General features: G+C 46.6%; 1 pseudogene; it reads left to right on the top strand.

Annotated features, from left to right (window-relative positions):
* The first annotated feature begins 333 nt into the window (after positions 1-333).
* Positions 334-10,968, top strand: LOC103645950 (exosome complex component RRP45A-like; annotated as a pseudogene).
* Positions 10,969-17,349: the final 6,381 nt, after the last annotated feature.

Raw genomic sequence — 17,349 nt, 5'->3', positions numbered from 1 at the left:
TCCCCCTCTGCTCCGCGAGCCTCGGATCTCGGTCCTCGCCCCAGATCTCGGTCTTCTACAACCTTTCCGGAGCGTAGCGAGGACGCTTGGGTAGGTCGGCTTCCAAGCAGCCCCGAAGATCTCGGTCCTCGCCCACACTCTCCATGGAAGGAGATCACCTCCTTTGCGCCCGGCACTCTTGCCTCGAATCCCGCCGCCGCTGCTCGTGCAGGAGGCCTCGAGCTCCCAGTGCTCCCCTCCTCAACCACCCTAGGTAAGTGACATGCGTGCAAGTGCCCCATGACGCTCGCCCGCCCCATGACGCTTGGCGACTCCCATCCCCGCCCCTAACCCATGGCCGACCTCTCCTTTGAGCCTGGGCGTCCAGGGGAATCAGCAATTGAGCTTGGCCGAGTTATTGACCGTGGCCTCAGGTCTCCTAATTATTCTTTTTGTAATTTACCAGAAAGGGTTTAAGCATGGAAGCTGATGATGTGGATTTTCTGTGTGTTTATATATATTTTTTTGTCAGGGAGAGTCGAGCTGTTTACATGGAGTTCTTGTGTGTTGTTGCTGGGAAGCATGTCTGGTCTGTGTGTGTGGACCTTCACATCTTGGATAACGGAGGGTATGTCACACCCGGGTTTCGGGGCACCAAGACCCGGGCGCGAACATAATCACCAGGTGTGCTGGGACCAAGTCTCACACATATGATGAATCATGGCACAGGATCGAATGTCACATCTTTACTATATAATCGGAGTTCTGTACAAAATAAATAAATAATTACATTATATGGAGACAACGGTCCAGCAACCCGAAGTTGACTGGGAGACGACGACCTAGACCTCTCACGAACTCGTCACAGCATCCTTCATGCGCCTCATCCTGTGGTACCTGTTCTTGACCTGTGTGGGGGGGTGTGAGACAGCAAGAGTGAGCTCACATACGTTCATCGCTCAACAAGTTGTGGGGAATAATGTGCATGAACTCGCCAAAGGCGGGAGCTCACGTGAAGTGTAAGGCTTACCAAAGAAGATGGTTGAAGCTGAGCATTGCTTTTAAAGTTGGTCAAAATTTTATTAGCAATTACTAAGTATAAGTAAATACCAGCCCAATTAAATAGTAGAACAGAAGTAACAACATCACCTGCGATGCAATGCATATGACAAATTGAATTTAAGTTCCATAAATTAATCATGTGAGGGTCCGAGCTGCTCATGACCGTGAGCACGGCTAGTATACCAGTTTTACACTCTGCAGAGGTTGCGCATCTTTACCCACAAGTCATGTTACCCATCTGCCAAGGGATCGCGACTTCCCATACACCTCTACCGAGGAGGCGAGGCAGGGTAACACTACGAGGCCTTTACAAAGTTCCACTAGCTTCAGAAAACCCGCTACAGTTTATAGGAAGCTCCAATGCAGGAATCCCTTGCAGGACCGCCATCGCAGCAAAATCCTCCAGAGGGCCTCCCTACACTGACCACTCCCCTACTGCCCTTGCCCCTTTCGGGTAAGGTAGTCCTCCACTAGCTTTCCTAATTAATCAGCCGAGGGCGTCCCATTATACCCTTGTGGTAGCACTGTTTTCCCGGGTGGTCGCTCCATGTTCCAATTAACATAATGATCTTATCATGAACAGTGATAATAAACAGATAATAAAAGTGTGATCATGAATAATGTATCTTCATACCCAAAACCACATAAAGCACTAGCAAGTACTACCCAAAAAGTTCAGTGGTAAACAAGGTATAAAGATAATCAAACTAGGGTAACCTATTGGGTCCCATCAAAATTAACCTATGCAGATCATTATGATTAATTAGAACATGAGTGGGTAAAAAGAAGTGATCAAGGGCACAACTTGCCTGGGACTTGAGATTCCAGGTACCAGGATGATCTTTAGGTGACTCGTCCTCCCCGCTAAACGTAGCAATACAGACATATATGGTATAGGCAAAATTAACATCACACCAAACATAAGAACAAGATACATAATAATAATCTACGCGTCGTTACGAGATCGTGGGTTCGAGAACCGCTAAATTCGGAACTACGGTTATTAAGTTATGAATTTCCAAAATTATTTAGTGCTTAGAATAGTTTAATCCAAATGAACAATTTTAATTCAAGTTTTGTGGCTAAACAAAGGTACTAGGTAATAAATAATACTTAAACAAAATTAATGCCACTGGAATGAATCAATTTGGAGCTAAATTCACCAAGTTATGAATTTCTTAAGTTTGGGACATTATTTTGCATTAAAAAGAATTTCTGTATTAAATTTAATAAATTTCTGAGTTACTTGGACTGCGGCCACTATTTAATAGAAACCCAGGGGGTTCTGCGCAAAAGACACCAAGACTCAGAACTCCCGCAGTGTGGACTGCGGGTTTATTTCGAACAAGCCGAGGGGCTCTTTAGAAAGATCGCCAGGCCGAAGGGGTATACGAGCATCCTGGCCGCCCGATCCGATATCGGGGGCCGAGATTAGATCCAAACCAGCCAACTCACCCGAGCCGCCGATCCTGAGATCAACGGCCACCATAACATGGGGACGAGGGGGGTGCAGATTTAATCGTAGCCCCACGATCTGATCGGACGATTGAGACCAAAATCCCGAAACGATATTCTAGGTTTTAATCCAGAGCCTTAGATTGAGATCGAACGGTGCCCGATCAACACCCTAATCCCGACCAGGACAGCGATGACGCAGCTCCAGCACGGCGGCGCCCACACAGGACCACGGTGGAGCCACGCCGTTGATACCTTCCCCCCCACAATTGGTGTCCGAAAGCTAATTCAAAGAGGAATACACATGGTACGGTCGATGGAGAGCGCCATGGGGGAATCGTTAACGGTGCTTGGTGCAGCGGCACCCATGACCATGGTGCGGGGCGGACGACGGCACAAACCCCGCACTGACGAGAAATTCCGGCCACGGAAGAACGCCCCAGGCGTGGTGAGTCTTGAACACAACTTCCCTGGTATAGCGGTGATGCTCTGAGTGCCTTCTCTGAGATCGAACCGGCAGCAAGGTGGAGATGGCGGGTGGCGGCCGCCAAAGCCAGAGGCCGGACGTCCAAACAATGGCAGAGCCGCAAAGCGACGAAGGGAGAGCAGAACTGGGCGGGGGCGCAAGGCAGTGTGCGGTGAGCGATGAGCAACGCTGGAGGTTGCTGGCAGCTTGGGGCTGGATCCTGGTGAGGTGCGGACCAGAGCCATGACAGAAACTAGGAGGCGGCGCCCTGTCGACATGACGACGGCGAGCACGAGTGCCCAGGCGGCACGAGCATGGACAGAAGGATGGAAACGAGCACCGCATCGAACACGCCCCAGGGTAACCGACGAAGCTCCCAGACCCGCGTCTTCTTCCCTACGGCGCCCACCAACTTGACAGCACGTCGTGCCGCGACAGAGCACCACCGGCGAGCGATTATTCCACGTACCAGTGCTCTTTTGCCCATGCCGCTATGTTCTACGCGCAGCTGAACAGGAGTCGAACACGATAGTGGCTACCATACCTTGATTTGGGATGGCAGTATCCATCCACACGCCATAGCGGTCCCACGGCGGCGGATCTCCGTCGATGAGGGATTCATGAAGCACATGTCATCTTCGCGTGCAGATTCTGCCTTGTCTGCCTTTCAGTGGACTTGCGTGAACCCCAGAGCCTTCGAGCGGGTTCCAGCAGCGTGGGTGGAAGTGGAATACCCCAATGGCGGCCCGATTCCTCCATCTGCAGACTCTGTGAAGATGGCCAGGAAAAAGGGGGGTACGAGCTCCGTTTTATAGTCCGCAAAGGCAGAGTTCCTCGTCAACTGCAGCGTGCGATGGGTAGGGAGGATGTAACAACTCATGGCGGTATCGGCGTTTGAGTTTGCCAGCCATTGTGGCGCATGGATTTATGGAGGTTCTGTTGAGCTGACCATGGAGCACGGATGGCAGAAGTTTGTTGGGGAAGAGAAAAACTCGGCTGACAAATCGGCTCCACAAGTCAGCCACCCACAACAACCCGCACAGCCAGCGAAGAGGCTGACACAGAGGGCCCACGTGTCGGTGACCCAAGCACGGATCGCGGGCCACGCAGGTGTGGGGTGAGGTGGGCCGATGTAGTGGATTCGGCCCAAACGACGATTTCTTTTATTTTCTGTTTTTCAATTCCTTTTCTTTATTTCATTTTATTTTCAAGTTTCAATTTCAATTTTTTTCAAACAAATTCAATTCTGAGTTTTGACAAACAAAATAATCCTAGCATGACGCAATAATATTTTATGTGTATTTATTCCTCTCTTAATTTGATCATGTATTTATTTTCATTTATGATATTCAATAAGCGAGAAATTCACATCATTGTATAATCCAATAGGTATTATTATGGTGAAATAATTCACACCTATTGATTCAAAAGGAACATGTCTTCAACACTTAGACACATACTAAAAATAACTTTAATATTTTTTTCTTGATTAACTAAAGTCCTATAGATCCTTACCATTATTCTTATGAAATAAAGAACTAGCTAAAATTCCTTAAAGCATTATTCAGGGTTTACAAGTCCTACCCCCCTTAAAAGAAATCTCGTCCTCGAGATTAGTAATAAAAGGGATGTAACTAGATTGGTTTGAAATTTAGTTTCTCATTTGGTTTAGGAATCAAAAGTTTTGTTTCAAGTTTTTTTTAAAAAAAAATAATTAGTTGATGATTTGGAAAATATGGATATTGTATGTATAGCCATCTATTATGTCAGATGAGGTATGGTTATTGCAAGTATGGGCTGTGGCAAGGAAGAGTATAATAAGGAAAGACTTTCATCCTGAACTGTGGATCTTGATTCCTCTTGAAGTTGGATTTGATCCATCTCCTTCCTTATCGATGTTGAGCTCTTCTTTTTAGACCTTGGTGTCTTCATCCGAGTTAAGGGCAAGAGGTTTTAGTGGGTAGCTATAAGTTAAATGAGATTAGTCAGAATTTGGTTTGGTTGTTTGCTTCCAGATTGGTTGGATAAGTTATGTATCATGTTATGTAGGTCAAGTTGTTGTGTATGGCCGAGTTGATCTAAGTCACCAATTTAGGCTTGAGTTATTTAGGAGTATGGCCAAATCCTTTGTACCCACATTAAGTAACACACTCTAGATTAGATCGTAATAGATTAGATAAAATCTAGATTAGATTGGATATGACTAGATAGACTTGATAAGATTTCATTGATTAGATCATGGTTGTTACCTTAGGATAAAATAAATAAGTGGTTAGGATAAGATGATTTTTTCAAGATAAGATGAATCTATTAAGATAAGAGAGAATCTTTTAAGATAAGATGGATCTATTAAACTAGATATATTTTTAATAGGGAATATTCTAAGTTTGTTTAGTCATCTTATGATTTTTTTATATTTATGCCTATACGTATATGTAGATGTAATTGTGGACATTACTCCACAACCCATCACACTCAACCAAAGATCCAAATCAGACAAGTATCATAAGAACAAACACTCAAGCGTACAAATATTCACAAAAATAGTTTTGATTTTGTTCCTAAGAGTAGGTCGCCTATTCCTAAAGGTCACTTTAGGCACAAGATTTCAAAGTGTGAAATCCACATTTGTCTTTAGAAAGAAAGATAAGAATAATCAGAGTAAAGCGAAATAGATGAGAAAAGATTAAGATCAGTTTAGAAAAGAATCAGAGTAGCAGAGGTGAATAGATAAGGGTTGTCCAGTTCTATCTAGGTTTCGTCCTACAGTCAACATTCCTCTGATACCACTTCTGTCACACCCGGGTTTCGGGGCACCAAGACCCGGGCGCGAACATAATCACCAGGTGTGCTGGGACCAAGTCTCACACATATGATGAATCATGGCACAGGATCGAATGTCACATCTTTACTATATAATCGGAGTTCTGTACAAAATAAATAAATAATTACATTATATGGAGACAACGGTCCAGCAACCCGAAGTTGACTGGGAGACGACGACCTAGACCTCTCACGAACTCGTCACAGCATCCTTCATGCGCCTCATCCTGTGGTACCTGTTCTTGACCTGTGTGGGGGGTGTGAGACAGCAAGAGTGAGCTCACATACGTTCATCGCTCAACAAGTTGTGGGGAATAATGTGCATGAACTCGCCAAAGGCGGGAGCTCACGTGAAGTGTAAGGCTTACCAAAGAAGATGGTTGAAGCTGAGCATTGCTTTTAAAGTTGGTCAAAATTTTATTAGCAATTACTAAGTATAAGTAAATACCAGCCCAATTAAATAGTAGAACAGAAGTAACAACATCACCTGCGATGCAATGCATATGACAAATTGAATTTAAGTTCCATAAATTAATCATGTGAGGGTCCGAGCTGCTCATGACCGTGAGCACGGCTAGTATACCAGTTTTACACTCTGCAGAGGTTGCGCATCTTTACCCACAAGTCATGTTACCCATCTGCCAAGGGATCGCGACTTCCCATACACCTCTACCGAGGAGGCGAGGCAGGGTAACACTACGAGGCCTTTACAAAGTTCCACTAGCTTCAGAAAACCCGCTACAGTTTATAGGAAGCTCCAATGCAGGAATCCCTTGCAGGACCGCCATCGCAGCAAAATCCTCCAGAGGGCCTCCCTACACTGACCACTCCCCTACTGCCCTTGCCCCTTTCGGGTAAGGTAGTCCTCCACTAGCTTTCCTAATTAATCAGCCGAGGGCGTCCCATTATACCCTTGTGGTAGCACTGTTTTCCCGGGTGGTCGCTCCATGTTCCAATTAACATAATGATCTTATCATGAACAGTGATAATAAACAGATAATAAAAGTGTGATCATGAATAATGTATCTTCATACCCAAAACCACATAAAGCACTAGCAAGTACTACCCAAAAAGTTCAGTGGTAAACAAGGTATAAAGATAATCAAACTAGGGTAACCTATTGGGTCCCATCAAAATTAACCTATGCAGATCATTATGATTAATTAGAACATGAGTGGGTAAAAAGAAGTGATCAAGGGCACAACTTGCCTGGGACTTGAGATTCCAGGTACCAGGATGATCTTCAGGTGACTCGTCCTCCTCGCTAAACGTAGCAATACAGACATATATGGTATAGGCAAAATTAACATCACACCAAACATAAGAACAAGATACATAATAATAATCTACGCGTCGTTACGAGATCGTGGGTTCGAGAACCGCTAAATTCGGAACTACGGTTATTAAGTTATGAATTTCCAAAATTATTTAGTGCTTAGAATAGTTTAATCCAAATGAACAATTTTAATTCAAGTTTTGTGGCTAAACAAAGGTACTAGGTAATAAATAATACTTAAACAAAATTAATGCCACTGGAATGAATCAATTTGGAGCTAAATTCACCAAGTTATGAATTTCTTAAGTTTGGGACATTATTTTGCATTAAAAAGAATTTCTGTATTAAATTTAATAAATTTCTGAGTTACTTGGACTGCGGCCACTATTTAATAGAAACCCAGGGGGTTCTGCGCAAAAGACACCAAGACTCAGAACTCCTGCAGTGTGGACTGCGGGTTTATTTGGAACAAGCCGAGGGGCTCTTTAGAAAGATCGCCAGGCCGAAGGGGTATACGAGCATCCTGGCCGCCCGATCCGATATCGGGGGCCGAGATTAGATCCAAACCAGCCAACTCACCCGAGCCGCCGATCCTGAGATCAACGGCCACCATAACATGGGGACGAGGGGGTGCAGATTTAATCGTAGCCCCACGATCTGATCGGACGATTGAGACCAAAATCCCGAAACGATATTCTAGGTTTTAATCCAGAGCCTTAGATTGAGATCGAACGGTGCCCGATCAACACCCTAATCCCGACCAGGACAGCGATGACGCAGCTCCAGCACGGCGGCGCCCACACAGGACCACGGTGGAGCCACGCCGTTGATACCTTCCCCCCCACAATTGGTGTCCGAAAGCTAATTCAAAGAGGAATACACATGGTACGGTCGATGGAGAGCGCCATGGGGGAATCGTTAACGGTGTTTGGTGCAGCGGCACCCATGACCATGGTGCGGGGCGGACGACGGCACAAACCCCGCACTGACGAGAAATTCCGGCCACGGAAGAACGCCCCAGGCGTGGTGAGTCTTGAACACAACTTCCCTGGTATAGCGGTGATGCTCTGAGTGCCTTCTCTGAGATCGAACCGGCAGCAAGGTGGAGATGGCGGGTGGCGGCCGCCAAAGCCAGAGGCCGGACGTCCAAACAATGGCAGAGCCGCAAAGCGACGAAGGGAGAGCAGAACTGGGCGGGGGCGCAAGGCAGTGTGCGGTGAGCGATGAGCAACGCTGGAGGTTGCTGGCAGCTTGGGGCTGGATCCTGGTGAGGTGCGGACCAGAGCCATGACAGAAACTAGGAGGCGGCGCCCTGTCGACATGACGACGGCGAGCACGAGTGCCCAGGCGGCACGAGCATGGACAGAAGGATGGAAACGAGCACCGCATCGAACATGCCCCAGGGTAACCGACGAAGCTCCCAGACCCGCGTCTTCTTCCCTACGGCGCCCACCAACTTGACAGCACGCCGTGCCGCGACAGAGCACCACCGGCGAGCGATTATTCCGCGTACCAGTGCTCTTTTGCCCATGCCGCTATGTTCTACGCGCAGCTGAACAGGAGTCGAACACGATAGTGGCTACCATACCTTGATTTGGGATGGCAGTATCCATCCACACGCCATAGCGGTCCCACGGCGGCGGATCTCCGTCGATGAGGGATTCATGAAGCACATGTCATCTTCGCGTGCAGATTCTGCCTTGTCTGCCTTTCAGTGGACTTGCGTGAACCCTAGAGCCTTCGAGCGGGTTCCAGCAGCGTGGGTGGAAGTGGAATACCCCAATGGCGGCCCGATTCCTCCATCTGCAGACTCTGTGAAGATGGCCAGGAAAAAGGGGGGTACGAGCTCCGTTTTATAGTCCGCAAAGGCAGAGTTCCTCGTCAACTGCAGCGTGTGATGGGTAGGGAGGATGTAACAACTCATGGCGGTATCGGCGTTTGAGTTTGCCAGCCATTGTGGCGCATGGATTTATGGAGGTTCTGTTGAGCTGACCATGGAGCACGGATGGCGGAAGTTTGTTGGGGAAGAGAAAAACTCGGCTGACAAATCGGCTCCACAAGTCAACCACCCACAACAACCCGCACAGCCAGCGAAGAGGCTGACACAGAGGGCCCACGTGTCGGTGACCCAAGCACGGATCGCGGGCCACGCAGGTGTGGGGTGAGGTGGGCCGATGTAGTGGATTCGGCCCAAACGACGATTTCTTTTATTTTCTGTTTTTCAATTCCTTTTCTTTATTTCATTTTATTTTCAAGTTTCAATTTCAATTTTTTTCAAACAAATTCAATTCTGAGTTTTGACAAACAAAATAATCCTAGCATGACGCAATAATATTTTATGTGTATTTATTCCTCTCTTAATTTGATCATGTATTTATTTTCATTTATGATATTCAATAAGCGAGAAATTCACATCATTGTATAATCCAATAGGTATTATTATGGTGAAATAATTCACACCTATTGATTCAAAAGGAACATGTCTTCAACACTTAGACACATACTAAAAATAACTTTAATATTTTTTTCTTGATTAACTAAAGTCCTATAGATCCTTACCATTATTCTTATGAAATAAAGAACTAGCTAAAATTCCTTAAAGCATTATTCAGGGTTTACAGGGTATGGGTTAAAGAGTTATAAATTGTTTGCAGATGTAATTAATTTGTGAACATTTGCATGTTAAAGTTTTAAGCTTCTCCATTGCCTTTATAGGAATCTCATTGATGCAGCTAATATCGTTGCATTGGCAGCTTTTATCTACTTTCTGGAGGCCTGAATGCACGGTTGGTGGGGACGATGGTCAGCAAGTTACAGTGCATGATCCTGAGGTAGACGTACACTCCCAATGTGCTCTATTGTCCTCAAAGGTCATGCTCCCTTATAGCATTAGATTCATTAATTATACTCCCTGCATCCTTAAAAGGATGTAATTATAGAACAGTGATACACTAAAGTATGTCAAGTTTGATCGAGTTTATATAAATATGTTAATAATTAATGTTTATTGTACTAAATAGGTACCATTAGATTTGTCATGAGCCCATGAAACATATATTTACAGTATACTTATTTGAAGTCATACATGTTGATACTATTTTCTATAAATTTAGTCAAACTTAAGGTAGCTTGATTTTGATCAGACCTAGAATTGCATCCTTCTTGGGACGGAGGTAGTATGTCCTTAAGAGCACATTCGTCTGACTCCCATAATTTTCTTAGTGTGAAACTACAGTATGGGCCTAATGCTCGCCTTTTGTCCTGCTTTGTTAACCACTGCAACTATCTTGTGTTTTGATTTGATGTATTTTACAGGTTAGGGATCCACTTCCTCTTACGATACACCATATGCCCATAGCTGTAACATTTGCATATTTTGGTGAAGGTAACATCGTGGTATGTCCAAATATTTGAGATTGAAGTGCTTTTGATTATCATCAAAGCATTATCATCCTCATCTGAGTAACTGGCCTTTTTGTGTAGGTTCTTGATCCCACATACAAGGAAGAAGCAGTAATGGGAGGGAGGATGACTGCTATAGTTAACTCAAATGGGGATGTTTGTGCCATTCAGAAAGCTGGTGGAGAGGGTCTCATGTCAAGTGTTACCATGCAGTGTTTAAGAATTGCTCCAGTAAAGGTTGCTGATATAACAAGCAAAATAAAGAAAGCGGTAAGTAACCCCCTCAGATTGATGACTAGACGAGGTGCCCATGTGTTGATATGGTTCCCAACAAAGTTCAAATCAAAGCATGCTTATGATGTAAAATGAAATATAATTAAATTCAACTGGGCTTTTCATTAAGAAATTATTTCTCTACCTACACAATGATTCTGTTGCGTGTTTTCTTAGCTGGAAAATGTTCACCGATATTACATAAGCATCTGAAGCAGATTGTTTTGCACATTTAACCCTTCTCGATCTCTGCACGGTTCAAACTAATATAATGATGCATGAAGAGCTTCATGCTAGCTAGGACCAGCCAACAAAGTGCATCGTATTCCATAGTGTGGACCAAACTAGGCTTCAGGGGCTACTCTTCCAGATGGCAGATGTAACACCCACTTTGTAATTTGCTAGAAATAATACCAATAGAGAAACAATTTCTCCTTATGTGGGTTTACCCTTTATGCATCATCCCATGTGAACACCATATTCAAAGGCAAATAACTAATAAAAGAATGTATGCCATTAAAATTATGCATCATGCTGGATAGTATTTCTTTTTGTGGTATGCATTTTGTGACAATATAAAAAAATAATAAAGAGACAAGAAATGAATTAATTCAAAAAGGAAATCTATAAATCCAAAATAGATTCTAGAATTTAGAAAAAAAGAAAATAAATATTATGTGGATAAAAATAAGTAAATAAAAATATATTGATCCTCCACTAAAAGCTTGAATTTGTACACTTGACACAATGTTGAAATTCGTATTCAGAATTCAAATTTGAATGCTAAAAACAAAAAGGGGAAAAGAAACCAGAAAAGAATAAAGGAAAAATCGTGCTCGTGGGCCGCTCCTACTCCATTTCGGCCCAGTTGGCTTCTGTCCCCGCGCAGCCCAACTCCCTTTCCCTGCGCCACTTCCATGTGGGGGCCACATGTCATTGTCCACCTGCTCTAGCTCTCTTCCACCCGCCGTTCTCGGATGCGGCTGACCGAGCACGGCGCCGGGCTCCGTAGGTCTCGGCTGGGATGGCTACTCCGCCTCCACTGCGGCCGTGGGCACGCTCCGGATATAAAGTCACCAGGGCTGCAGCTCGGAGCACCGATTAGCACATAGGAACACCCGTCACCGCGTGAGAGTCTGGGCGCCGCCGCGGGGAGGGCGTTGGGAGAATCTGCGCTGCGCCACCGCCATTGTCGCTGCTTGGCCGTCAATCCCAACCGGTGGGTGGCGGCGTTACTTCGACGCTCTCCTTCTCGTGAATTTCACGAAAGAGCGCCACCACGGGAACCGACCGGGAGCGTCGTCGGCTTTCGCATCTCCTGCCACCGCGCGCCTTCGTGGTGCACCCTCGACAAGTCACCTCCGCCTGTAAGGACAACTACCCTATACTTGCCTTGAATTCCGCTACGTGTGGGGCCGATTTGAGCAAAGTTTGCGCACTGTGTCGTCACTGGGGAGTTTCCCGGCGATGGGCCGCCGCGGGGACAGGGCGGCGCCGCCTCACGCGCACTGGGCACGGCCAGTGATTGGGAACCGCTGATCACAGCGTGGGCGACTACGATTAGAAGTTGGGCCTATTCGTCTGAATTGCATCAGGACCGTTCAAATTAGATCTGATGGACGGGTGTAGATCGCATATCATGGAATTCTAACCGTTGATCCCCGATCCAACGCTCACTGTAAGTACCGGTTCGCATAGGCTTAGGTTTAATCTGGCACGCCCGTGTCTAATCCAACTGTTGGGGCGAAGGCAAAGGTGCCACCCTTCGCTCGAAGCCTTCGCTGCTGCAGCTGAGCTAACAGAAACAAAACAGGCAGGGACACCCTTCGCTTGTTCCGCACCAGACGAAGACCGGCGACGAAGGGCATCCCACAGTGCGGCCTCGTCCAGCTCAGAGGCCCACGTGCGATCCGGCCCATCGTAACGGGCCCCGCGTGGCCGCCGTGCGTTACGGGCCTAATTTGTAAAGGCATCCCTGTAATTACGGTCTGTAACCCCGCTTTATGGGAATATTCTGGGGATAACCTAGGTAGCTGAGGGCACATGCGTCCTTAGCTCAAGGCGCTACGCGCTCAGGTACCTATAAATACCCCTGCACAGTGCCCGTGAGAGGCCAGATTAACAGAGCTATTGCCATCTAGCGCGAGAACCCTGTTGACGTCACTGTTCACCCTTGTTGGATCCCCTTGCAACTGAGAGCAAGTTCCAACATTTGGCGCCCACCGTTCGTGCTACGAGAAAACCACCCGCGATGGCACCCAAGAGAGCTAACCCGAAGGCTGACGAGGCTGCGAAGGCAGCACTGCTCGCCGCAAGAAAGGGCAAGGCCCTCGCCCTCACCCAATCCACCCACCAAGAGGCCACTGAAGACGACGTTCCTCGCACCTGCGAAGACGACACTCTCCGCACCTGCGGCCCTGAGGGACAACCGCAGCCACCCTCAGGCTTCGCACCACCGGAGGGCGCGGACCTCACCGAGGACGGTGAAGTCCTCGGCGTCTCAGCAGAAGAACAGCTACAGCTGAGAGCACCTAGAGGGGGGGGGTGAATAGGTGATCCTATAAAACTTCAAAAACTTAAGCCACAAAACTTTGATTAAGCGTTAGCACAGTTAATGCCAAGTGGCTAGAGAGAAGATCTTGCACAATACAATAACCACAAGGAGTTCAACACAGAGAAGACACAGTGGTTTATCCCGTGGTTCGGCCAAGTACAAAACTTGCCTACTCCACGTTGTGGCGTCCCTACGGACGAGAGTTGCACTCAACTCCTCTCAAGTGATCCAATGATCAACTTGAATACCACAGTGTTATGCTTTTCTTTTCTTATCGCGTTCGCGAGGAATCTCCACAACTTGGAGTCTCTCGCCCTTACACTTGAAGTTCACAAAGAAGCACGGAGTAAGGGAGGGAAGCAACACACACAAATCCACAGCAAAATGCGCACACACACGGCCAAGAATCGAGCTCAAAAGACTATCTCAAAGTTCTCACTAGAACGGAGCTCGAATCACTGAGAATGACAAACGAATGCGCAAAGACTGAGTGTGGATGATCAAGAATGCTCTAAGGTTGCTTGGTATTATCCTCCATGCGCCTAGGGGTCCCTTTTATAGCCCCAAGGCAGCTAGGAGCCGTTGAGAGCAAATCTGGAAGGCTAATCTTGCCTTCTGTCGTCGGGTGCACTGGACAGTCCGGTGCACACCGGACACTGTCCGGTGCCCGATTTCCTTCCTAAAATGGCGCGGCCGACCGTTGCAGATCTGGGAGCCGTTGGCGCACCGGACATGTCCGGTGCACACCGGACAGTCCGGTGCCCCCTTCCGACCGTTGGCCCGGCCACGTGTCGCGCGCAGATTCCGCGGCCGACCGTTGGCCCGGCCGACCGTTGGCTCACCGGACAGTCCGGTGCACACCGGACAGTCCGGTGAATTTTAACCGTACACCGTCGGCGAATTCACGAGAGCGGCCACTTCACGCCGAGTCAGCCTGGCGCACCGGACACTGTCCGGTGCACCACCGGACAGTCCGGTGTGCCAGACTGAGCTGAGTCTTGGCTGTACACAGCCAAGCCTTTTTCACCTCTTTTCTTTTCTTCTTCTTTCTGTTTCTAACACTTAGACAAGTATATTAGTACACAAAACCAATGTACTAAGGCTTAGAAACATACCTTTACTCTTGATTTGCACTTTGTCCATCCATGAGCATAAGTTCACATTTAAGCACTTGTGTTGGCACTCAATCACCAAAATACTTAGAAATGGCCCAAGGGCACATTTCCCTTTCAATCTCCCCCTTTTTGGTGATTTATGCCAACACAACATAAAGCAACTGGAACAAGTGCAATATCACTTCAAATAAAACTCAAATTTATTTTGATTCAACTTTGGCATATATGGATCATCCTTTGCCACCACTTGGTTTGTTTTTGCAAATCAAACTCAAATCTCTATCTCTAAGTCAAACACACATGTTGAAGCATAAAGAGAGTCATTCCAAAAGAGATTGATCAAAGATTTCAAAAACTCCCCCTATTTCCCATAATCAACACTTCTCCCCACAAGAGGCCAACTTTTGACAAAAGAGACAATGCAAGAGTTTTGACAAAACAAAAAGCTCTATTTTACTATTTTCAAAATTTCTCAAGTGGTAGCTGATCCATTTATTGCTTTGGCCTTTATTTTCTCCCCCTTTGGCATCAAGCACCAAAACGGGATCAATCTTGGCCCGATAACCCCATTGCCTCACCAAAATCTTCAATAAGAATACAAAGGCAATAAGAGTACATGAGATGAACTTGGAATAAGTTACCCTCTCATCGGAGTGCAGTGGAAGTCTTTCATGGTCCAAGTCCACCTTTTCCCTTTCAAACCTCCTTTGAGACTAAAATAAGCCAACTCAAGCACATGGTTAGTCTCAAAGGGTCAAGTTGTAACACAACTCCCCCTAAAAATGTGCATCACTTTGCAACGGACTTGTGAGGTCCAGGGAGTGTTTGTACAACTTGAGCACCATAACTAAGCAACAAAATGCATAAGGAACATGATCAAAGGCATAAACACGTGTATGCTATAGATCAATCCAAGTTCCACGAATCTAAGACATTTAGCTCACTACGCAACCTGCAAAAGGTCTTCTCATCTAGAGGCTTGGTAAAGATATCGGCTAGCTGGTTCTCGGTGCTAACATGAAACACTTCGATATCTCCCTTTTGCTGGTGGTCTCTCAAAAAGTGATGCCGGATGTCAATGTGCTTTGTGCGGCTGTGCTCAACAGGATTTTCCGCTATTCGGATAGCACTCTCATTGTCACATAGGAGTGGGACTTTGCTCAGATTGTAGCCAAAGTCCCGGAGGGTTTGCCTCATCCAAAGTAGTTGCGCGCAACACTTTCCTGCGGCAACGTACTCGGCCTCAGCGGTGGATAGGGCAACAGAGGTTTGTTTCTTAGAGTTCCACGACACCAGGGACCTTCCTAAGAATTGGCACGTCCCCGATGTACTCTTCCTATCGACCTTACATCCAGCATAGTCGGAATCTGAATATCCAATCAAGTCAAAGTTAGACCCCTTTGGATACCAGATCCCGAAGCAAGGCGTAGCGACTAAATATCGCAGAATTCGCTTCACAGCCACTAAGTGACACTCCTTAGGATCGGATTGAAATCTAGCACATATGCATACGCTAAGCATAATATCCGGTCTACTAGCACACAAATAAAGCAAAGAACCTATCATGGACCGGTATGCTTTTTGATCAACGGACTTACCTCCTTTTTTGAGGTCGGTGTGTCCGTCGGTTCCCATCGGCGTCTTTGCGGGCTTGGCGTCCTTCATCCCAAACCTCTTTAGCAAATCTTGTGTGTACTTCGTTTGGGAGATGAAGGTGCCGTCCTTGAGTTGCTTCACTTGGAACCCAAGGAAGTAGTTCAACTCGCCCATCATCGACATCTCGAATTTCTACGTCATCACCCTGCTAAACTCTTCACAAGACTTTTGGTTAGTAGAACCAAATATTATGTCATCAACATAAATTTGGCACACAAAAAGATCACCATCGCAAGTCTTAGTAAAAAGAGTTGGATCGGCTTTCCCAACCTTGAAAGCATTAGCAATTAAAAAGTCTCTAAGGCATTCATACCATGCTCTTGGGGCTTGCTTAAGTCCATAGAGCGCCTTAGAGAGCTTACACACATGGTCGGGGTACCGTTCATCCTCGAAGCCAGGGGGTTGCTCCACGTACACCTCTTCCTTGATCGGCCCATTGAGGAAAGCGCTCTTCACATCCATTTGGTACAACCTGAAAGAATGGTGAGCGGCATATGCTAGCAAGATGCGAATTGACTCTAGCCTAGCCACAGGAGCAAAAGTCTCCTCAAAGTCCAAACCTGCGACTTGGGCATAACCTTTTGCAAAAAGCCGAGCCTTGTTCCTTGTCACCATCCCGTGCTCGTCCTGTTTGTTGCGGAACACCCACTTGGTTCCCACAACATTTTGCTTGGGACGAGGCACCAGTGTCCAAACTTCATTGCGCTTGAAGTTGTTGAGTTCCTCCTGCATGGCCAACACCCAGTCCGGATCTAGCAAGGCCTCTTCTACCCTGAAAGGCTCAATAGAAGAGACAAACGAGTAATGCTCACAAAAATTAACTAATCTTGAACGAGTAGTTACTCCCTTGCTAATATCACCCAATATCTGGTCGACGGGATGATCCCTTTGAATCGTCGCTCGAACTTGGGTTGGAGGTGCCTGAGGTGCTTCTTCCTCTTGAACATCCTGTGCTCCCCCTTGATCATGCGCCTCCACTTGAGGTACCTGTTCGTCATCCTGGGTTGGGGGATGCACCATAGTTGAGGAAGACGGTTGATCATGCTCCAAATGTTCCTGAGGCCGTACATCTCCAATCGCCATGGTGCGTATCGTGGCCGTTGGAACGTCTTCTTCATCTACATCATCAAGATCAACAACTTGCTCTCTTGGAGAGCCATTAGTCTCATCAAATACAACGTCGCTAGAGACTTCAACCAAACCCGATGATTTGTTGAAGACCCTATACGCCTTTGTATTTGAATCATAACCTAATAAAAACCCTTCTACGGCTTTGGGAGCAAATTTG

Source organism: Zea mays, chromosome 2 (genome assembly GCF_902167145.1).
Source record: "Zea mays cultivar B73 chromosome 2, Zm-B73-REFERENCE-NAM-5.0, whole genome shotgun sequence".
Lineage (NCBI taxonomy): Eukaryota > Viridiplantae > Streptophyta > Magnoliopsida > Poales > Poaceae > Zea > Zea mays.
Note: the sequence above shows the minus strand (reverse complement) of the source record. Positions and strands in the feature narration are given on the sequence as shown.